This window comes from Pinus tabuliformis, chromosome 9 (assembly GCF_031772625.1).
Source record: "Pinus tabuliformis cultivar Carrire ecotype Pingquan chromosome 9, CPIR1, whole genome shotgun sequence".
NCBI classification, from domain to species: Eukaryota; Viridiplantae; Streptophyta; class Pinopsida; order Pinales; family Pinaceae; genus Pinus; species Pinus tabuliformis.
Window position 1 is genome coordinate 701,303,915 of NC_142307.1, and position 25,197 is coordinate 701,329,111.

General features: G+C 37.5%; 1 pseudogene across 1 annotated transcript; it reads left to right on the top strand.

Annotated features, from left to right (window-relative positions):
• The first annotated feature begins 5,668 nt into the window (after positions 1-5,668).
• LOC149150597 (nuclear pore complex protein NUP98A pseudogene) lies at positions 5,669-18,855 on the top strand (annotated as a pseudogene). Its single transcript, XR_016263241.1, has 3 exons — positions 5,669-5,677; positions 17,971-18,058; positions 18,152-18,855. The product of XR_016263241.1 is annotated as a nuclear pore complex protein NUP98A pseudogene (transcript).
• Positions 18,856-25,197: the final 6,342 nt, after the last annotated feature.

The window sequence follows — 25,197 nt, forward strand, 5'->3', positions numbered from 1 at the left end:
GATATCTATGGTCCTTAAAGATTCTAGCAAGGGTGGGGCAAATTGCATATGCTCTTGAATTGCTAGCAGGGTCACAAATGCACCTTTTATGTCTCATGCTTGAAGAAAGTGGGAAGGAAAAGAGTTAAAATTTCAAATATCACACCTCTCCTAGAGAGAGCACAACAATTGATGATGCCCTTAGGTAAATCATTTTTATTAAAAATAAATGGGTCACTTGAATGATATAATATGAACGAGAGTTGGGTAACCATACACAACTAAATATTGGGGGCATTCCCCAATAGGATTTTTGAGCCTACATATCCAAGGTTGGTCATAGGAAAAAGTGAAGACCACACTCCTATTTTCAACATCCCCTCTAAATTTGAACAAGGGACCATAAAGAGAAGACATTACAGACATCCCTCTTAACAATGAATATTTGATAACATTGACCATATAGTGCAGTGTTGGTGGTGGTAGAAGCCTCAGTTCACTGAGCATATGATCAACCATGGTGAGAAGGACCTATGCTGGAGGCAGCTTCTAATGATGTTCCTATTGCCCCTCTACTCCAAGAAAATCAGCAATGTTCCAAAGTGTGGATATAGCCCACTTGGGCATAGGCCTTAACCTAGTCAGAGGAAGAGGAATTGGATCAAATACATGGATCAAGAAGTCTTCCTCATCACCATTGAACTACTCAACTACTAGTGGAGTGCTAGAATGAATATTCAACCTAGGAGAAGTGATTTCTACATGATTGGAGCCAAAAATCATCACCATTTGTCTATCTAATCACTATAGGAAGAGTGATTGAGGAAATACTCATAGGGATAATAAGGGTAGGACCTATTACCGCTCAAACTAGCAAGGAACCTCAAGGGAAAATGCTAGGCCAAGGGCAACAAATGGAGTCTTAGCCCATTGTCACCTCAGCTAAGGCTACCTTCTATTTATGGACTTTCACCGATGGGAGGAGACCTGGTATGTGTGGGGTCACTAATGAAGGAAAAGTCAATGGATATGAGTGACCCGAATATCCATTTCCCAAAATTTGAAGGATAAAGATTGCTTGCTTTGTATGTAAGGTACTAGGTAATCTAGGGAAAGGAAGAGAGGATTTGAGGGTTAGGTTTATGGGATAAAACTTGTGAAGGAGTTTCCCAATCCCTAAAATCCTTGTTAGAATTGGTATCCCAGATGGTTGAAGAATGGTCACACGTGGGCCAAGTGGACCCAATCTAGGATATGAGGAAGGAATGTAGCAACCAATGATATTCTTACCCTAGACAAGGTGGGGAGAGGATCAAAGAAAATATAATTGTTCAAAGATGTTGGTTTGACCCTAGGAAGTGTTAGCCTTGGGGATGGCAGGGCAAGTTTTGGTCCCGAAGCTAGGGCTTGGCTTGTCTCCCAACTCTACCATCGGAATGTCTTCTAATTTGGAAGAGGGCTAGAGGAAAAGCCAGCGCAGGAGACCCTAGGAGATTGAATTTTTTTAGTGGCTAACTTGTCGGGAAATTGATGACCTAGGCACCCCAATGTGGCTAGACTTGGGAGAAGGTGAAAGAATAAGAATTTTGGTGACCACCCTTGGTAGATCAGTGCCTTAATCCTTGGGAGAATGGAGTCTATGTTGATTATGTTTAAGATTTCTTGGTTCAAAATCAAGGAGGCCTCAAAATTACTTCACAAACCCTCTAGGTCAAGTGAAAGCAATCTTGCAGCTTTTATATTTCAAATGCACAAGAGGAATGGCTTATCAAGGTCAAATTTTACCCCTAGGAGATTTCGCTCACACTACATGGCCCATACATGGAGAGAACGTTATAATAGAGACAATTCCACAATATTAAGCAATAATTGCATGCAGCAATTAGCCCTAAAACAACGAAAATCTAAGTCCAGCATATATAACAAAAAGTAACAAGAATAACATCAAAATTATGTACTTACATGCAGTAGAGTATATCCAACCATTCACAAATGACAATAGAAAAGCTCCAAGAGAAGAGACCAACAACCATACATCAAAATTCATCCATAAAAGATCCAATTCATCCTTCAGAAAAAAGTGTGAAATTCTCTAAAGAAGAGAGAGATCCAATCCAAAGTGATGATGAGAAATGATCTCATCTCACTTGTATTTATACACATCTTAGAGTTCGAAATAACCTCCTTCGCCTACATAAGCCCCAAAAATAAAATAATGTGCTAATAATACAACTTTTGGTGACAAGCCCACCAAACTAGCTCATAAATGAAAAAATAAGCCTCTTAAGAGGTCAAATAATAAACTATGCATGTCATAGAGCCCTCTAAGAGGCCTAATGAGGTCCATGGGTGCCATAATGAAGAGAAGGACCCTCAAAAGCAGTGGGAAAGGAGGTGGTCCCTTGTAATAACCTATGGTGCTCCAAATGACATCTAGGGGCACACAAGTGTCCTCATGGGTCTCCAAACAAATCGAAGATGCCTGTAGGCTGCCCTCAAGGGCTAGGATAATGGTGTAGGTGATGCCACATCATTGTGGAAGTCCTGAATCATCTGCCAAGTGTATGGTGTAGATCTGGGGTCGGCTCAGCATGATGGATCAAGAGCATCCTCCTCGTCCAATAAGTGAACTAGGAGCAAACTTTGAATGGTTGTAGGGATCCATGGAGTGCAATCTATTGCTGTGGAGGCCCATGGCTCTCAACGCTCACCCTACATGTGCCAATGTAGCCCTCTAGAGGATTAGGACCCCATATAGGGAGACCAAACCCCAAATGGAAACCATCTGCAATCCTACATAAGATCCAATGCGTCCCCTAGTCTTCCAGTACAACAAGTCATTAAAGAAATAGAGTAAATGAGCTTACTTAATCATGGACCACAGGTGGGGACTTCATAATGGCCTGCCCTTCCATAATGGGCTTCCGGATGTGTCAATGTCTCATAAACGCCAAATGGGTTAACCAAGCACCCTATTAGGTGGTTTCTACTTCTAAAGGGGGCAATATTCAAGGTACATCCTTTAAAAGGTGGTGGCATGTGACAGATATGGTGAATGAATTAGGGGATGAAAAGGGGTAGCCTTGGGTCACATGTTTGGGTGCAAGGGTAGCTAATAAGAGGGAAGCCCACACTTGAGTTTATAATGTATAGAAGGGAGAAATCATGGTACATAAGGTACCCCGAGCTTGATTTTTCCACCCTTCTTTTATGCCTTTTGCCATTTTGTGATTTTCTTTCATTAACTGCTCGAGGCTCGAGGCTCGAGGGGTTAGAGCATGATGTGTAAGATATAGCAGTGGAATCCTCTTTTTAAGATGGGGCGGTTCATCGCCCACCAGGGGTTGGGACAATCATGGGTTCCTATATGATGAAGAAGGCTCATAGAACCCGTAGGAACCAGGGTGATGGCCATGATAATGGGGTAGATCTCATGTATTGGCTTTTTCCCACATATTAAAATGTTTTTGTCCTGGCCATCTTTTGCATTTTGTGGTACTTTTCCTGTTGAATGTGGCCATGTATGCTTTTAACTTTATTTTCAGCTGCATCAACCTCCAGGCTTCATTCTAGGCCATTACCCAAGTTGTGGGCAAGGGGAAGGGGCAAGCTAAGCCTATGTGGAACCAATGGAGGAATGTGGACCAAGGCAGGAAAAATGATGGATGGGGTAATAATGAGTGGAAAGAGGGTAATATAAATAGATAAGGGAGCGGTACCACGCAAACAAAATCGAGGTTTCTTGTGAAATACCATGACCATCTCTGACACTAAATGGTTAGTAAAAGAGATCCCACGAGACTAGAATCCAAGGTTAATTCCTAAAAGGGGTCTAGGGGACAGAAGCACAAACCTAGCCCATCCTTTCCGCCGAATCCCCCCATTAATCCATGCCCATAAGTGTCCATGATAAGCAAACCACAATACTCAATTTCAAAATGACAAGGCATACCTTTAGATTCGAGAGGTCCACCTTCAAACATACGATCATGATAGGTGGGAGAGGGACCACATGGCTAGCTTAGGTGGCGGAGAAATAGCACAATGAGCTAGCTGATATGGCTGCAAGGGGTTGTTTGCTGCCCGCTAAGGACCATCTTGGAGAAAAAATTTCTCCTAGGGATATTACCCACAAAATGGTGGGTAACATCTGGCTCCAACTAGGACGTGATCTCTCGAAGAAGTGGGCGAAGCTACTCGAACAGGAGGTCACGAGAACTCCAGCAATCTCTTGGTTACCGTAGACCTGTCACCTGCACATATAATAGATGGAAAAACATGGGGCAGCATGCTTTCGCGACGTCTCATGATCGCACATGCTAATATGTTAGGCCATAAAATCAACAGAAAAATAAAATATGCAAATATGCATCTATCTATCATAAGAAAAATCATATGATGTTATTTCTAATGCAAAATCAGCATGCAATGCATACTACCCTAACATGCATATAGTAAGGCTAATACTAAGTGTAAACATAAAGCCAATGCAACGAACATATGATCACATTAATATACATATGCCTACCACTATGACTACTCATGTAGCAACCCCCAAATCGAATGTGGATATAGTCACATGGAGGATGAAGTGGGTGGGACGCGGGCAAACATGATCTCCATCTGAGGTAAAGAGAAGTCCTAGGAGAAAGAATACTGGTCAATCTAGAGGTCTCGGGCTTTCCTTCTAGGTACACAATGGTGGAATGAATGATCACTCTCAAGAACTCCTCATCACAATCACTATTTGTAATATCATGCTTTGAGGATGTCACATGGTTGTGATGAGAGGGGAACGAAGGGTGAAAGAAAGAAGGATTACAACAAATAGGTCGCTCAATGTGGTGGTCACATCAAAGAGGGGAGGTCGCGGAGTGATCATAATCCTAAGGATAGGTTAAAGGGGATAAAGTATATTTGATGAAGGGTTCTCCCCTGACACCATATTTAGAAAAGGGAAAAAGGGCATGGTCACTCGAGGTCATATCAAAAGAGATGAGGGAATTACATGAGGAAGACTCAAGGTGGTGACAAGAGGGAAAGGCAAAGGAGAGGGTGAAGTATTATGTTGAACGAAATTTTCTTCCCCACAATCTAAGGCTCAAGTGACTTGAATACATAGTCATAAGGTGGGTAGTTGGGAGCCTCATTTCTTTCCTCATTATCAACATTAAAGATTGGGCTTTCGTTAAAAGGAGAATCAATCACTTCCAACTGCCCTTCTTCATGCAAGGGAAAATAATAATTCTCCTTCCCAAAGGCATCGATGGATATGTCATTGTAAGTAATGTTTGGGATAAAGGAGAAACAAATCTCAATCTCATCTTCCTTGTCAATATCATAAATGGGAGCACAATCAAATTGGGGCCCAATGATCTCCCATTTCTCTTTTTCAATGTGGAAATAATCTCCAATGTCATTCTCCAAGGAGCCCACGGGATCATCTTCCTCAAGATTTTCAAAAGGAGAGTCACCAGGAGTGATATCTTTGAGAAAGGTAAGGTCAGTCTCGGCCTTACTTTCCATAACTTCATTGTCCTCAACACATGTGCTCTCAAAATCATCCTACTCATCCTACAGCCCCAACAAGGACTCATCTTCTTGCTCATCACCGAGGTCCTCAAGGTCATCTCCATCTTGGTTGCTTGACAAGCGGGACCTCTCTTCTTCTCCCTTCTCTTGAAGAACAATGGCTAAGGTATTTGTTACATGATTCTGGTAGTATGCTTCTAGGAGGAGAGCATTAGTAGGGTTCTCTTTATATTCACATTTCATCTTATGAAGCTTCACTTCTTCATCATATAAGCAAGAGAAAACTTCATTAGAATTATATTCCCTTACTACCTCCCTGCATGACCTACTATATTCATCCATTCTTTCTTGCATGACTTGGAGGCTCGTGGGATCCAATTCTTCGTCATCCTCAGAGGAGGTATTCCCTTTCACATTGTTATTGATGAGGTTATCCAGAATATTCACAGCACAAGTTATGTGAGCAAGTTCAAGGAGACGACTAGGATCCTCTTCATAAGCACACCTTACTATGTTGAGTTGTACTTCTTGCAACCTATAAAACCTGAGCATGAATTCCATATCCATGCCCTCCAACATATTTTGAAAAGTTTCTGCATATTCCACTACTTTCTTTTGCAGTTGTTGAATCTCTTGGTTATTGAGTTTTTCAAATATAGGACCAAAAGAAATTTCCATTTCCTATGATTTTGCATGTTAAGATTATAATGGAGTCGCCGAGGTGAATTAAAGTGCCTTGATAGATGCTTGCTTCACCCTGCAAGCATTAACTTTAAAGTTAAATGAAGAACTAGGGCTTCACTTCTTCTTAGAGTGAAGATAGCAAGAAGAGCTGCATACTCAATTAAGCTCTTCTACTATCAACATGACGAAAAATGGTTTTTACTATGGATTCGGAGGGGATACATGGAGTGAAATTATTTTACTCGAAAAATTTAGAGTGAAGATAGCAAGAAGAGCTACAAACTCAATTAAGCTCTTCTACTATCAACATGACGAAAAATGGTTTTTACTATGGATTCGGAGGGGATACATGGAGTGAAATTATTTTACTCAAAAAATTTAGAGTGAAGATAGCAAGAAGAGCTGCAAACTCAATTAAGCTCTTCTACTGTCAACATGACGAAAAATGGTTTTTACTGTGAATTCGAAGGGGATACATGGAGTGAAATTATTTTACTCGAAAAATTTAGAGTGAAGATAGCAAGAAGAGCTGCAGACTCAATTAAGCTCTTCTACTATCAACCAGTGTTCCACGGGGATGCGTCCCCCAGGGTCGGGTGCGCGCACCCCTCGCACCCCACGCACCCGAGATGGGGGGACGTCTGGGGAAACGTTTCCCCACATCCCCCTTTTGGGGAGACGCAGGGAGACGCAGGGGGGATGTTTCCCCAGTGTGGGGGATGTGACTCCCCAAAAGGGGGATGCCCAGGCATTCCCCCCTCAATATGGGCTATGCGTCCCCCATTAAATTTGCTTGTAAACAATGATTTATGACAGGGAAAACCTAGTATTTGACCATATTTCCCTACTAATGCTATGCAAGTAAAAGTGACATTCTCCTTTATCTTTCATTTTCATCCTTTTACTTAAATTTTTAACATTACCATGAAATGACTTAGGATGTTTGAGAGTGGTTCCGACCTCATTGGATTTCATATGGAGAAAATAGAATTTTAGATCTCACTCAAAATCCAACAGACTTAACAATTTTTCAGGAATTCAGGATTCGATGAATTGCAATGTTTCCATTGCATTTTGTCATGTACAAGGTATGGAATTTGTATTTAATGAAGAGCACCAAGCCCTCTTTGTACTTTAGAGTGACTTTTAGACCCATCACTCCACTGTTTTTGAGTTTTAGTTATATCAATTTACTATTCCAGTATTCAGATTTCAGTGTCTATTATAGTCTATTTTGCTTAGTACTAATTAGATTCTAGAATGATGAATGATGAATTCTAATTTTAAATCAATTTAGAATCTAGAATTATGAATGATGAATTTAATTTTTAAATCAATGTAGATTCTGAAATGGTGAATAATGAATAATGAATATGGATTGGAGTATTTCATTATTGAATCTCGTGGTCTATGGATGAATCATGTATGTATTAGTAAGGATGATGAGTATGGATCAATGTATTTCATTATTTAATTCAATTATGTATGTATCATTGTATTTATGCTTTCATTATTGAATATGAATTTGAAATATATATATATATATATATATATATATATATATATATATATATATATATTAAAAAGGAAAAAAATATATACCCCGACGTCCCCCCGTCCCCCCTAAATTTCCCTAAAATTTGAGGGTACTCCCACACGTCCCCCTTGTGCGTCTCCTTGCACCCACGTCTCCCCATCCCGGAGTCTTGGTGGAACATTGCTATCAACATTCAAGAAAGTCCTGATGATGGATCCCAGTTGGGATTTGAAACGTTGACGAAAAATGATTTTTACTATGGATTCTCCGATAACTAATCTAAAGATATATACCACAGATGTCTTAAATCCAGAATCATTTCCCTATACAGAGGGGATACATGGAGTGAAATTATTTTACTGGAAAAATTTAGAGTGAAGATAGCAAGAAGAGCTGTAGACTCAATTAAGCTCTTCTACTATCAACATTCAAGAAAGTCCTGATGATGGATCCCAGTTGGGATTTGAAACATTGACAAAAAATGGTTTTTACTGTGGATTCTCCGGTAACTAATCTAAAAATATTATTTATTAAAATTATTAATATTAAGTTTTAAAGGTTTAGGGATATTAAGATTAAGGGATTATAATAATAAATTAACTCATCAGTAATTAATCAAAAATTATTAAAAAATCTACAATTAATATTCTTAAAACTAAGTTGACATTCATCTCATATTAAAATCTACTCTCCTCATAACTACTTAATCCCTCAATTAAGCTCTTCTACTATCAACTTTCAAGAAAGTCCTGATGATGGATCCCAGTTGGGATTTGAAACGTTGACGAAAAATGGTTTTTACTGTGGATTCTCCAGTAACTAAGTCTAAAACTAGGGCTTCATTCTTCTAGTGGAGTTGCCAATAATGATATGTCAATATGTCGTATGAGCAACAAAACACACGTCTCGTGTCCCCGGCAACGGCGCCAAAATGTTACCACTCAAACTAGCAGGGGACCTGAAGGGCAAATGTTAGGCCAGGGGCAACAAATGGAGTCTTAACCCGTTGTCACCTCAGCTAAGCCTCCCTTCTATTTACAGACTTCATCGATGGGGAGACCCAGTATGTGTGGAGTCACTAATGAAGGATAAGTCAATGGATATGAGTGACCCGAATATCCCTTTCCCAGAATTTGAAGGATAAAGATTGTTTGCTTTGTAAGCAAGGTACTAGGTAATCTAGGGAAAGGAGGAGAGGATTTGAGGGTTAGGTTTATGGGATAAGACTTGTGAAGGAGTTTCCCAATCCCTAAAATCCTTGTTAGAATTGGTATCTTAGATGGTTCTTGAAGAATGGTCTTTCAAAGGAGTGGGACCACACGGGGCCAAGTGGACCCAGTCTAGGGTATGAGGAAGGAATGTAGCAACCAATGATATTCTTACCCTAGACAAGGTGGGGAGAGGATCAAAGAAAATATAATTGCTCAAAGATGTTGGTTTGACCCTAGGAAGTGCTAGCCTTGGGGATGGCAAGGCAAGTTTTGGTCCCAGAGCTAGGGCTTGGCTTTTCTCCCAACTCCACTGTCGGAATGTCTTCAAATTTGGAGGAGGGCTAGAGGAAAAGCCAACGCAGGAGAGGTCGAATTTTTTTAGTGGCTAACTTGTCAGGAAATTGATGCCCTAGGCACCCCAATGTGGCTAGACTTGGGAGAAGGTGAAAGAATAAGAGTTTTGGTGACCACCCTTGGTAGATCAGTGCCTTAATCCTTGGGAGAATGGATTCTATGTTGATTATGTGTAATATTTCTTGGTTCCCAATCAAGGAGGCCTCAAAATTACTTCACAAACCCTCTAGGTCAAGTGAAAGCAATCTTGCAACTTTTATACTTCAAATGCACAAGAGGAATGGCTTATCAAGGTCAAATTTTACCCCTAGGATATTTCGCTCACACTACATGGCCCATACATGGAGAGAACATTATAATAGAGACAATTCCACAATATTAAGCAATAACTGCATGCAACAATTAGCCCTAAAACAACGAAAATCCCAGTCCAACATATATGACAAAAAGTAACAAGAATAACATCAAAATTTTGTACTTACATGTAGTAGAGTATATCCAACCATTCACAAATGACAATAGAGAAGCTCCAAGAGAAGATAGACCAACAACCATACATCAAAATTCATCCATAAAAGCTCCAATTCATCCTCCAGAAAAAAGTGTGAAATTCTCTAAAGAAGAGAGAGATCCAATCCAAAGTGATGATGAGAAATGATCTCACCTCACTTGTATTTATACATATCTTAGGAGTTTGAATTAGCCTCTTTGGAAGCCCCAAAAATAAAATAATGTGTTAATAATACAACTTTTGGTGACAAGCCCACCAAACTAGCTCATAAATGAAGAAGTAAGCCTCTTAAGAGGTCAAATAATAAACTATGCATGTCATAGGGCCCTCTAAGAGGCCTAATGAGGTCCATGGGTGCCATAATAAAGAGAAGGACACTCAAAAGCAATGGGCAAGGGGGTGGCCCCTTGTAATAACCTGTGGTGCTCCAAATGACATATGGGGGCACACAAGTGTCCTCATGGGTCTCCAAACAAATCGAAGATGCCTGTAGGTTGCCTTCAAGGGCTAGAATAATGGTGTAGTTAATGCCACATCATTGTGGAAGTCCTAGATCATCCGCCAGGTGTATGGTGTAGATCTAGGACCGGTTAAGCATGATGGATAAAGAGCGTCCTCATCGTCCAATAAGTGAACAACGAGCAAACTCTGAATGGCTGTGCGGATCCATGGAGTGCAATCTGCTACTGTGGAGACTCGTGGCTCTCAACGCTCACCCTACATGTGCCAATGTAGCCCTCTAGAGGATTAGGACCCCATATAGGGAGACCAAACCCCAAATGGAAACCATCTACAATCCTGCATAAGATCAAATTTGTCCCATAGCCTTACAGTACAACATGTCATTAAAGAAATCAAGTAAATGAGCTTACCTAATCATGGACCACACGTGGGGACTTCATAATGGCCTACCCTTCCATAATGGGCTTCGGGATGTGCCAATATCTCCTAAACTCCAAATGGGTTAACCAAGCACCTTATTAGGTGGTTTCTACTTCTAAAGGGGACAATATTCAAGGTACATCCTTCGAAAGGTGGTGACATGTCACAGATATGGTGAATGAAGTAGGGGATGAAGAAGGGTAGCCCTGGGTCACATGTCGGGGTGCAAGGGTAGCTAATAAGAGGGAAGCCCACACTTGGGTTTATAATGTATAGGAGGGAGCAATCGTGGTACATGAGGTGCCCCAACCTTGATTTTTCCACCCTTCTTTTATGCCTTTTGCCTTTTTGTGATTTTCTTTGATTAACTGCTCGGGGCTCGAGGGGTTAGATCATGATGTGTAAGATATAGCAGTGGAATCCCCTTTTTAATATGGGGTGGTTCATTGCCCACCAGGGGTTGGGACAATCATGGGTTCCTATATAATGAAGAAGGCTCATAGAACCTGTAGGAGGGGTAGAGCTCATGTATTAGCTTTTGCCCACGTGCTAAAATGTTTTTGTCCCAGCCATATTTTGCATTTTATGGTACTCTTCCTGTTGAATGTGGCCATATATGCTTTTAACTTTCTTTCTAGCTGCATCAACCTTCGGGCTTCATTCCAGGCCATGACCCAATGGCAGGGCAATTTTTTGTCACGGAGCTAGGGCTTGGCTTTTCTCCCAACTCCATCGTTGGAATGTCTTCAAATTTGGAGGAGGGCTAGAGGAAAAGCCAGCGCAGGAGACCCTAGGAGATCGAATTCTTTTAGTGGCTAACTTGTCTGGAAATTGATGCCCTAGGCACCCTAGTGTGGCTAGACTTGGGAGAAGGTGAAAGAATAAGAGTTTTGGCGACCACCCTTGGTAGATCAGTGCCTTAATCCTTGGAAGAATGGAATCTATGTTGATTATGTGTAATATTTCTTGGTTCCTAATCAAGGAAGCCTCAAAATTACTTCACAAACTCTCTAGGTCAAGTGAAAGCAATCTTGTAGCTTTTATACTTCAAATGCACAAGAAGAATGGCTTATCAAGGTCAAATTTTACCCCTAGGATATTTTTCTCACACTACATGTCCCATACATGGAGAGAACGTTATAATAGAGACAATTCCACAATATTAAGCAACAATTGCATGCAGCAATTAGCCCTAAAACAACGAAAATCCTAGTCCAGCATATATGACAAAAAGTAACAAGAATAACATCAAAATTTTGTACTTACATGCAGTAGAGTATATCCAACCATTCACAAATGACAATAGAGAAGCTCCAAGAGAAGATAGACCAACAACCATACATCAAAATTCATCCATAAAAGCTCCAATTCATCCTCTAGAAAAAAGTGTGAAATTCTCTAAAGAAGAGAGAGATCCAATCCAAAGTGATGATGAGAAATGATCTCACCTCACTTGTATTTATACACATCTTAGGAGTTTGAATTAGCCTCCTTGGTCTACATAAGCCCCAAAAATAAAATAATGTGCTAATAATTCAACTTTTGGTGACAAGCCCACCAAACTAGCTCATAAATGAAGAAGAAAGCCTCTTAAGAGGTCAAATAATAAACTATGCTTGTCGTAGGGCCCTCTAAGAGGCCTAATGAGGTCCATGGGTGCCATAATGAAGATAATGACACTCAAAAGCAGTGGGCAAGGGGGTGGCCCCTTGTAAAAACTTGTGGTGCTCCAAATGACATATGGGGGCACACAAGTGTCCTCATGAGTCTCCAAACAAATCGAAGATGCCTATAGGTTGTCCTCAAGGGCTAGGACAATGGTGTAGGTGATGCCACATCATCGTGGAAGTCCTGGATCATCTGCCAAGTGTATGGTGTAGTTCTGGCGTCCAGCTGGGCATGATGGATCAAGAGCATCCTCCTCGTTCAAAAAGTGAACCACGAGCAAACTCTGAATGGCTATGGGGATCCATGGAGTGCAATCTGCTGCTGTGGAGGCTTGTGGCTCTCAACGCTCACCCTACATCTGCCAATGTAGCCCTCTAGAGGATTAGGACACCGTATAGGGAGACCAAACCCCAAATGGAAACCATTTGCAATCATGCATAAGATCCAATGCGTCCCTTAGTCTTCTAGTACAACGAGTCATTAAAGAAATCGAGTAAATAAACTTACCTAATCATGGACCACATGTGGGGACTTCATAATGGCCTGCCCTTCCATAATGGGCTTCAAGATGTGCCAATGTCTCCTAAACTCCAAATGGGTTAACCAAGCACCCTATTAGGTGGTTTCTACTTCTAAAGGGAATAATATTCAAGGTACATCCTTCAAAAGGTGGTGGCATGTGACAAATATGGTGAATGAAGTAGGGGATGAAAAGGGGTAGCCCTAGGTCACATGTCGGGGTGCAAGGGTAGCTAATAAGAGGGAAGCCCACACTTGGGTTTATAATGTATAGGAGGGAGCAATCGTGGTACATGAGGTGCCCCTGCCTTGATTTTTCCAACTTCTTTTATGCCTTTTCCTTTTTGTGATTTTATTTCATTAACTGCTCGGGGCTTGAGGGGTTAGAGCATGATGTGTAAGATATAGCAATGGAATCCCCTTTTTAAGATGGGGTGGTTCATCGCCCACCAGGGATTGGGACAATCATGGGTTCCTATATGATGAAGAAGGCTCATAGAACTTGTAGGAACCAGGGTGATTGCCATGATAATGGGGTAGAGTTCATGTATTGGCTTTTGCCCACGTGCTAAAATGTTTTTGTCCCGGCCATCTTTTGCATTTTGTGGTACTTTTCTTGTTGAATGTGGCCATATATGCTTTTAACTTTCTTTTCAGCTGCATCAATCTCTGGGCTTCATTCCAGGCCATGACCCAAGGTGTGGGCAAGGGGAAGGGGCAAGCTAACCCTATGTGGACCTAATGGAGGAATGTGGACCCAGGCGAGAAAAATGATGGATGGGGTAATAATGAGTGGAAAGAGGGTAATATAAGTGGATAAGGGAGCGGGGCCATGCAACCAAAATCAAGGTTTCCCGTGAAATACCATCCCTAAAACCAAATGGCAGTGAAAGAGATCCCACGAGACTAGAATCCAAGGTTAATTCCTAAAAGGGGTCTAGGGGTCAGAAGCATAGACCTAGCCCATCCTTTCCACCGAATCCCCCCAATAATCCATGCCCAGAAGTGTCCATGATAAGCAAACCACAATACTCAATTTCAAAATGACAAAGCATACCTTTAGATTCAGGAGGCCCACCTTCAAACATACGATCATGGCAGATGGGCAAGAGACCACATGGATGGCTCAGGTGGCGGAAAAATGGCACAATGAGCTAGTTGATGGTTGCAAGGGGTTGTCGGCTGAGGACCATCTTGGAGAAAAATTTTCTCTTAGGGATATTACCCACAAAATGGTGGGTAACAGGACCAACATCATAATGTTAAGGCAAAATATCCACTGAAACATGTCGGGAATCATTAGCAAGGAATCAAAATGATCCTAGCAAAACATGAGTAGGAACTTGATCAAAGATAACGTCTTTATGTTCAATTAACTTGTGAGCGAACTGACATATAGATGATATGACTTGTAAACTTCATTGTAGCCCACTAGGATGAAGCAATGATTTTAGCTTTCAATTTATTTACTTTTCACTAGTAATATGGGCCTATGCACTTAATCCAAAAACTTTCAAATGTGAAACTAAAGGTTTGTTTATATTTCTCGTATGGAGTCATACCTTGAATAACAAGAGTAAGTGTTTGATTCATAATGTGGGAAACATAGAAAACCATTTGTCTGTGAAATTTAAAGGGCCATTTCCTTGGAGTGAAGGATGCATCGAACTATTTCTTACATTTACCTACTCTATTATGCTACGAAGTGTAGGAGAGTAATGCTCTACCAAGAGATGTCATGAGAAATTAGAAATGTTTTGCAGTCATTACCAATCCTTTTCTTGCTTTGAGTTTTTGCGGACTCTTTAAATTCCCCAAATCCCAAAAGCTTCATCCTTGGATTGAATGGTGTATATCCAAAGGAAGGAGGGAAAATCATCAATGAGGTGAGGAAGCACTGAGCTCCCCCAAGGGAAAAAGTGACCATAAGCCCACAAATATGACCACAAAACACTCAAAATGCTGAGAAGCTGACCTTGTTGTGTCCTTGGGAAAGGACTATTGATGGTGTCTCTCCAACACACCTCCTTCATATACACCACTGGGTGGTTCAAGCTGTGGGAGATCATCGCCCATGTTCAAATGACTCGTATGTCACAAAGGCCCAAAGTTTGCATGTCCCAAATGTTGATGCCATGGAATGTTGGCATTGTCAGCATTGCCTACCATAGCAGCAAACCCTTTCCATTCTAAGGAAGGAGTCTTCCCTACCTTTACATATTATCAAATTCATCACAATACCTTGACGAAACCACTTTAAAACCATCATTCATGTCCTTCACAACTGATTAATTTGGCCAAATTTCCACCTTTTTGTTAGTGTGATGTAGTAAAGGACAAGAAGCTTCAATCCAGTTTTTGGAACATGACGAACATCTGCAAACTTAGTGGTGTGAATGATGGCATCACTACTTCTTGAAACTGGTAAGGATGAGTTATTATTAATGACCACATTCTCTCCACAATGTCACTATTGGTAATTGGAGAGGAGGTGTTGATGCTTGATCATACACTTAATAGCTTCAGAATCAACAATCCATTCTTGAGAGGAGGACGACTAATAGCAGGAGTGCACACCCAAATGTGCATTGAGAAGGGATCCAACAGTGTCATCAAGAAGCACTTTATCACACCATGTCTGTTTGGAAAGCTCTTCAATATTTTGAAGACAAAAAATGCAAGATCTAAAGGTGTTTCCTTCTTTACGACAGAAATAGCAGACGTGTTTCTTCTTTATGGAGCTACCCCTAGCATTCTTGAACTCATGCTTAGAAGGTGTAGAGATAGCTTTTGAATCAGCTTGATATTCTCCCACATTCCTCTATGCGACTTGACGTTGGATAAGATTAGAGAAAACCTCCTCAAGAGAGGGGGTCATAAATAGAGGAATACTATAAAATATGATAGCTGGATTTGAACGCTGGGAATGGTTAGCCAACCCTACAAATATAAAAAGATATAATACAAGGTTGATCATGGTTGAGAGTGAATATTACACTATGAGAGTTTGTACCTTTGTACATAGTCTTGTCCTAGGCACACCTTTAAGTTCAGCAAGCACCTCTGAAGGTGTTCAAAACTTGAGCACATGCAGAGAAGGTACAGTGTCAGGTAACAGCAGTTCATACAACAGCTTTAGTGACAGAAGTACAGTTGTAGGTACATGCATAGAGAACAATTCAACAAGGGAAGAGGAAGTTCATCTTGTTGTATCAGAAGTAGTGCAAGAAGGTACAACAGTAGAGCAGGTACAAACATATGTGACAGAGCTACAATTCGCACAGCCATTGGCAGGGTGCACTCATCAATCCTCTACCCAGCGGTATGGTACATTGATTGTGAAAGAGAGATCAGTATTATGTAAGGGACTGCAGTTCTTTATTTAGCAATCTAGAATTAGCAAGTGGCTTTTGTTAGTTTCTTTTCTAGTTTGAGAAAGGCAAGCTCCAGGATTAACAGTGCTTTTCTATTTTGTAAATCACTGTTCAGAATTCTAACAATTTCAATTTTAGGTTTGCTTTTCTAGTTTAAAACGTAGCACATGGGTATTGACCAAGGAAAGTGCGGAGATCCCAAGGAGGGGTCATTCTCCTTGATAGAAGTGAACTAGTTAAGACTATTCATCTTGGGGTTAGGATTTATTTTGGGAGCGAATCCATTTTTGGATCAGACTATCTCTGTAACCCTAGAAGCCTTCCCTCAGTTATAAAAGAAAGATCAAGGTAGGGTTTAAGCATTCAGTTCAGTAGAGAGCATGAGTCATTATAATTAGGTTTTGACACTTCCATTATTTCCTGTTTTCCAGAGTAATAAAACAGGGATGTAATTTGAGTTTCAGATCTGTTTTCCTTGCTGTTATAATTTTCAGTTTGATGTGTTTAAGTGCCTAGTAAATATCGAATTGCAGTTTTGACAGTATTTTCAGTGTTCTGTTGTTCTTAAGTAGGGGGGTTAGGTCAGAATGCTAGGACTGTTAACATGTGCTGAGAATTTCAACATACACCCCTGTTTTCAACATAAGACAGTTGTAGCCAGCAGTCGTCTATTGTACCCAGCAGACTCCAGTGGGAAGCATACAAGAGACCAGCTGCCCCAGTAAATCTTAATAGATAAGTTACAATCATTGCAATCTTGGACTTGCCAAGCCTCAAAGTAATCAATGAGCCACGTAGTTAAGGACTCTAAATGCAGGATACAAAAATAGTTATGAAGATTGCTGTTGGAAGTACTCCTAAATGGTTGCAACCAAGAGGCAAAGCTTTCTATTCAATTGCAAGCGATTTGTCAGCAAGTCAGTTTGGAAACAAATGTAGGTTCTGACTGCAAGTTGAGGGTTGATTGAGGCAAGATAAAGGTGCTCGAGCACCTTGTAAAGAAAAAAGTTCAGGAGCTTCCTGTTGCTGATCATTAGTATACATATCCATATGTGTCTTTCTGAATTGAAGTATCCATATTCCAAACCTATCAATGTGCTTCTTCTCGTGAAGAAAGAAGTTTGGGATCTCCTTGTTTCTGATTATTCATATGCATCCCCATGTGTGTCTTTTTCAATTAACGCATTAAGAATCCAGACCTATCAATGTGCCTATACATGAATATGAATGAGTGTAAAATATGTTTTGAATATCAAGAGCAGATCCATATGGCCTCTGTGCGCATGCACCTAGAATAATACCAAACTTGAGCAATTACTCATGGATGTTATGATGTCTTTCTCTTAAGCACTAAATGTTTACGGTTTAATCACTATCAGGTGACTCTGCATGCAGAGCTATTTCTAAGTTTAAATTTTTCTATAATTCTATTGAGTAAAGATTTAGTGAAAAAGAAAGATTACAATTTACACTCTAAAAATTAACATAATATTTAATTGGAGTCGGATAAAGTGTCAGCTGGTTGATGATGTGACGATTCATGGTTCATGTACCTTAGCTTATGGTTGAGGTACTAACTAAAATATGAAAAGCTATCATAAATGTACCTGAGTCATTGAAGTTAAGGTAGTGGGCGAATCTTTCAATATTTTCAAGATTTTTTTTGCGTGCCTGCTTTGAATTTGTATAAATTTAATGATAAAAAAATTGTTTGCGTAGAAATTGCAGGAACACTGTTGGACACCGGAAATGCACGTTATCGCTGGACAGCCTAGTCTTGAAAATTCCTCTGCACAAGAACCTCAAAGTATGCATTACTAATCCGCTTGATCATTTTGTTCATCTCAATTTTCCTGCTTGGTTTTTGATGTTTTTGACTAATTGTTTTTCTGTTTGATAGGCACTACCGATACATGGCCAAGTGCTGATACTGATAATGCGGACCTTTATAACAGTCCTCTGCCATCAAAATCCATTGATAAGTTTACCTCGGAATTTTTTACAAGACAGAATGTTTCTTTGGAAGAACATAACCCTAAAGGGTCTGGATATGTGTCAATATCCAGAAATAGAAATGGTGAATCTGCCACAACTTATATGCATGTTACAGAAATTGAAGATCTTATGCCAAAGCTTTGGCACTCTGACTACTATATGGAACCAACGATACAAGAATTAACAGTGAAAGAGAGTGCGGAACCTGATTATTGCAGTCAGGTTAAAGATTTTGTCGTGGGTAGAAGAGGTTATGGATCAGTGAAGTTTTTTGGGGAAACAGATGTTAGATGCCTAGACTTGGAGGGCATTATCCAATTCAACAAGTGCGAGATCCTTGTGTACATGGATGAAAGCAAAAAGCCTCCTGTAGGCCAGGGTCTAAACGAGCCTGCAGAAATATCACTATTAAATGTGAAATGCAAGGACAAAAAGACAGGTAAAGAGTTCTTGAAAGGCCCTGAGGTCGAAAATTTTGAGAAAAGGCTAAAACGGAAAACTGAAGAGCAGGGCGCCAGATTTATTTCATATAATGCCAGCAAGGGAGAATGGAAATTCCAAGTAAAACATTTCAGCAGATATTGCCTTGATGGGTTTGACAGCAAGTGACGGAGAATCGCTTGTGAAGCCCAGTACCAACTCTGCATCTAAACAGATATTCTAGGGGTTGAGTTGCAGATACTTGTTCTGATATTCTAATATTCTGTGATTACAGTACCCTGGGCTCTGGCTATAGTAGGAAGCACAGCTGATTTTATGTCTCTGGCATGGTGTGTGTATGGAGTTTGTTGTAATGGGCAAGACATTGCCATATGGGGTGCATTTTTTCTTAAAGCAGTATTTGTAGTATTCTTGGCCTTGAATTAATAAGATACCTAGGCATTCTCAGATTTGAGGTTTATTTATTTTGGACATCAATCTGTACCTTCTGATTATTGTATAAGTGTGATATAATTGCATCCTGGGGCTGGAGTTCTACTGAATTTCACTGCTGTTGTGCTGAGCCACTATTCTTCACATTACAAAGGTTTTTCTCTTTGTTCTTCACATTAGAATGGTTTTTCTCTTTATTTTCTCCTGTAATGGAACATTTCTGGGGACTCGGCACAAATGAAAGGCCAACTACCCAGAAACGATTATACTTCATTCCACTAAGATTTCATGCCAAGATATGGGTATATTTCATTTCGCTGAGATGGCACGACAAGGGTATCTGTCAGCCAAAATCACCCAGACGCTTATCTGTCCCAACCATGCCACCAAGAGTGGGGTAGGATCTCCCCGGATTCGAACCCTGGTGATTGCATAACAAACCATCATCTTCACACCAGTGAATTAACATCCCATTGACAGTTTTCCTCAATTTGAAATATCACCATATCACATAGTTGAGAAATGCATATGGTTCCTTTTCCTTGATAGGTCTGAATTATGTTTTCTAACAGCTCGCTGATAATCCAATGGATATTTCATACCCAACTCATAAAAAAGGCATCAATGATGAAGAGAAAGATCCATAAAATTACCAGCAGAAAGCATGACAGTTTGACTTCTGGATTATTGTTTTCTAAAATTAGTTTTTGTTGTGTTTAAGCTGTAGAGATTTTCATACCAGACGAACCCAATTTCTGCATTTTAGAGATCATAACCTTTCCCGCAAGTACACCAACGATTCCTCCTGTACCATATGCCAGCACGAGCCTGAAAACGAGGGTTGCATTAATGGGAAGATTCAAGAATCCTGCATGCACTGTCTATAGGAAATGTTATAACTGCATCTGTGCAGACCTTGGGCCGTTACGACTTGGGTTGTCTATAGGAAATGTTATAACTGCATCTGTGCAGACCTTGGGCCGTTACGACTTGGGTTCAAGGTAGGTTCCAAACCCATAACCATAGTAAATGCCGCCTGGCCAATTGCCTCATTCCTCTGATTTGGAAAAGCTCAAGCTCGTCCTCGTCCCGAAATTTCGCACATAAAGTTTTCCTCGAGGTTTGTAATGTGAGAGAAGAGCTTTCTCCCTATGGCACATTTTTATCGACAGGCTTGGTCAACTTGTGACATTTTTATCAGGTCATTGAGTCAACTTCGTTTCACTTTGAAAACCCTTTTAAAGTTAGATTTATTTTATTTTAAATATGTTATAAATTAAATAAAAGAATTATAATTTATTTTAAATACTAATATTTGATTTATTTGAAGTACATCTTTATAATTAAATAAAACCTATTTTAAAAATATTAAAAATTAATTAGAAAATTACAACTTAATTTAATATTAATATTTGATTTGATTATTTTTTTCATAACAGTTTATAATTAAATAAAATTTATTTTAAAAATGTTAAAAATTAATTAGAAAATTACAACTTAATTTAAATATTAATATTTGATTTGATTATTTTTTCATAACAGTTTTTTTGGCAGTAGACTAGGTATTCTATGATTTCAATATGTGTTTGGATTTGGGTATCTTTAGTTTGTTTTTCATGGACAATTTGTGTTCTGACTTGATTATCCTTAGTTTGTTCTTCATTGTCTATTCATGTTCATTTGTGTGGAGTGTAGAATATGGTGTGAAGTGTGGAATATGGTTAAGTGTTTATTTGTGTGGAGTGTAGAATATGGTGTGAAATGTGGAATATGGTTAAGTGTTTTTTAAAAAGTGTTTTTGTTTTTAAAATTTTATTAGAATTATGTTGTAATTTTGAATTTGGTTTTTAAAAATTTTAATTAATTAATTAATTATATGAAAATAAAATAGATTTTTAAAACTTAACTTATTTGAATTCAATCTTTTTTGACTATTCTTCATCCTTTTTTTACAATGAATTATTTTACATTATCATATCATTTTGACTACTCTTTATCTTTCTTTTACAATGAACTATTCTACATTGTCACATCATTGTAGTGAGTTCATGTATGCATTATGAGACTTTAAATTATTTTTAATTGGTCCCCTCTCTTATTATTCCTGTTGCATTAGGTATTATGCATTCAGTTTATGGTGCATTATGAGATTTTAAATTGTTTTTAATTGGTCCCTTGTCTCTTATTATACCTGCCGCAACAAGTATTATGCAATCAATTTATGCTGATTTTGAATTAATTTGGTCAAAGATAACAAATATTTTTCTATTTACTAAAGTTACACTATAGTATTTTTTTATTTTTTATTTTTTATCTTTTTGTTATTCATATTTATCTCTTATCTTATTGGTGGTTTATTTACACATCTTATTAGCCAATACCTAAAAATTTGTGTTGGAGGATTTACTGCATTGTACCTTCAAATCAAATCAAATATGTTCTAATATTACATGTGCAATGCAATCTTTAGGAGATTAAGTAGCGCTGACATATCCGTAGGTTTTTTAAGTCATATTGTCACTCAGAATGTTGGATAGAGTGCACGTTGAGGCTCCCACTTGCACAAACTTAGGAGCGTCTCCACTCACTGTGTACTTCAATAATCGGTTATTTATGTATGGATACCCAACTCTATATCGCATATATTCGTGCCAAATATACTTGTCGCAATCACACTGAGCAACTCAACATATGTCATTAATGGTTGCCTTTCTGCCTACATTGAGCAATTCAACATACACCATTAATGGTCGCCTCTCTATCTATGTATAGTTAAATTTGAGTAGGTTTTGGGGGCCGTGCAGTATGTTCCATTGAAGTGTGAGTTCGCGGCGGGGTATTCACGCTGCTTAATCTCATGTTTTTGTCCATTTAATGAGAAAACAAAATCTAAACAATATTTATATTTCGATTAGCTATTGAGTTCCCGACATGGTATCAAGGTGTGTACCAAATATAAGTATTTTTGTATAAATAATATCTTGCTATAAATAATAGCAAATAACAAAAAATGAGTGGTATAAAATGCATTTTTATTTAAACATTTTTTATTTATTTTCAAAATGATAACAGTTTATGACAATGATCATCAGTATGGTATTGATATAACATAATTAGTTAATAATTTATAATGGATATATGTTTTGCTAGACCTTAGTAATCCGGAGATGGATTGGCACTGAAAATTTCTTTATTGTTGTCAGTACTTATTTAAATAGAACAATCAAATAAATGCTCAAAATAACAAAATTAGAATTATTCATGTTCTATTTTATAAACATGCTCCCGAAGTTTTGAAAACAATTTATAGTTTTCCATGCTTCTTAATCAACGCTGAAATACTTGGAGTCAAAGTACTCATTACAGGTGTGAAGCTAATACTTATATGGCCAAGCAAGCTTAAAATTTGATATTCCACCCTGCATTTCGAGAAAAATGTTCACAATGACTAAAAAGTTACAATACACATAGTTTCACAAATTAGAAATTCTACCTTGAAGTAATTGGTAGAAGTGAACAGATTCTTTTAAGATACACAATGTTAATATAAATATATTTTTAACATAAATATGACTAGATATATTAATTTCTATATTTTCAATAAATATTTTTTCCCATGAAATATATATGCAGTGGAAATCAACTAGCACTTCTCCCGGGTAAAGTTTATAGTTGTTTCCCACAAAAAGAACCAATTATTGTAAAAGAATTTCCAGAGAAATAAATAAATAAAAATAAAAATAAAAAATTATGTAAATTTTTTTAGTTTTGTGTAAAAATTTAAGAACCAATTTAATTGAATGTAGATTAATCCGATTTCATTTGATTTCTTCAAAGGCCCACATCAAAATTAGTTCACTAGGACCAAGATCATCCTATCTATATACAAATCCTGCTCAGAACTACTTAACTCCTTTTTGGAGACTAAATCAGCCCTCAGTAAATGTTGGAACGAAATGTTCATTATGCACACAATTGAATTTCTAGTAGACACTTCAGATAGCCAATGTTCTGTTGAGAGTTTTGATAGCCAACGTCACATAGCTCTTTTATTGTTTTTCACTTTAATTTACATATCTTTAAGCTAAGCGACAGGGAATAGCTACTATGTAACACTTGTTGGATTCAATTTCTTTTAATATTTATCGAGTAGATTATATTGTTTTTGTTTTATGATAAAAAATATTTGACTCTTTTGTTATGTAAAATTTTTTATAAAGTTTTGTAGAAATTATTATATTAGATTTAATTTTATAAAAATTAAAATCATTTTTAAAAAATTTTAAATTGGAAAATTCTATTTTTTGATTAGTTGAAATCATTGATTAGACTAGTTTTATGTGGTTTAATTTTGAATGGTAAGTGTAAAAATGATATATATAATTGGCACATGTGAATCAATTTAATGTATAGTACTTGTTTTTAAATGGAGAATTCACAGAAATTCGGTATAATTAAGAGGGCTAGTATTTGTTTCATAATATCCTTACTTTTACAGTAGGTCGGTTTTGTCAATATTTAAGAAACTGAGATAACTACATTTCCTTTGTGGTTGCATGATGACCGCGTGTCCAATAATAATTTCGTTTGGGAGCAAGTATGTGATTAATTTTAAATCATTAGGCCTCTCTCTTAGAGGTATTCAGGTAATGTATATTGAGAAATTATCAAGACATTATGTTTATGTCTGAAGGGATTATAACACTACTAATGTTTAGGAAGATTGAGGGGATTGTGTTAGTTTGAAATAAATTAAATAGAAAAAAAAAAGCAGTTTAATAAGGTGATATTTTAGTTTTTTATATCTGTCAACGGAAGATTATATTGGGATTAGTCTTAAAGTGTGCTTTTTTTGGAGTTTTTGACAGATTTCTAGTTGGAATCTGACGAAAAAAATTGTGGCCAAATCTTGATTTGTGTTGTTTAAACTGGTTTTTTCATCGCATATATAGATTCGGCACCCTCAAAAACTCATGGGGCACTTTGATTGTGAAGAGTTCACCTATTAAACCTGTGATTTCATGAATCCCTGCCAAATTCTAGATAAATTAGATCGGAAAATAAACCTGAAAACTTTTCAAAAAGTCGTACTTAAAGGCTACTCGGATTATATTGTAATTGGTTGTTAGTTAGTTTTTTTATTCATTATTTATTTCTTGATTCGTTATTTAGTACAGTTCTTAGTTTATTCATCTATCCATCTTTATTGTTTTTTTATTTTAACTTAGCTATATTTAAACTAAGCATTAAGTATTAGATATGCATTGGATCAATATAAAAATTGATTTGCTTCTCATTTCATTTAACATAGCAAGGATAAAAGTAACTTTACTACTCAACATATTAATCTACCTAAAATAATATATTTAAAAAATTGTTATAAATATAGACAATTTTTTACATGGTAGTAGTATTATTTTTATCCTAGTTACAATAACTTTTGTTATCAATTATTTTTTGCATAAGAAGCACGTACTAAGTAGCAACACTGCATATTACACTTGTTCTTCATGACAGTGGTAATAAAAATATTTTTAAAGAAGAAGAAAAAAAGAGTTGAAAGATAATGTAATAGAAAAATTGTAAAAACTAAGTAAATGATAAGGAAAATAATAATAAAAATAATAAATATATTTTCTTTAAATTTTTTTCATTAGTATCTTTCTTTCCCATGGTAATAAAAATGATGTTAAAGGTAAAAAAAAAAAAAAAGTTAGACCATGCAACAAAAAATAGTAAAAACTTAGTTCAAGAAAATCTTGATAAAAATAATAAAAATAAGAATAAATAAAATTGAAAAATAATAATAGATATTTTCCTCTATTTTATTAAACTTTCCTATTAGATGATGGAATGAAATTTGAAAATAAAAATATTTTAATTGATTTTTATGTTTTATTTCCTAGATGTATGAAATTATTGATGCTTTTGTTTTCTTTCCATAGTGCAAAATTATGTAATGATGTTACTTTGTTAATTTTTAGTAAAATATATTAATTTTGATTGATACAATATATAGAGTAAAATAGTAAAGATGGTTTTAATAATATTATGATTAAAAAATTGAATTAATGAATA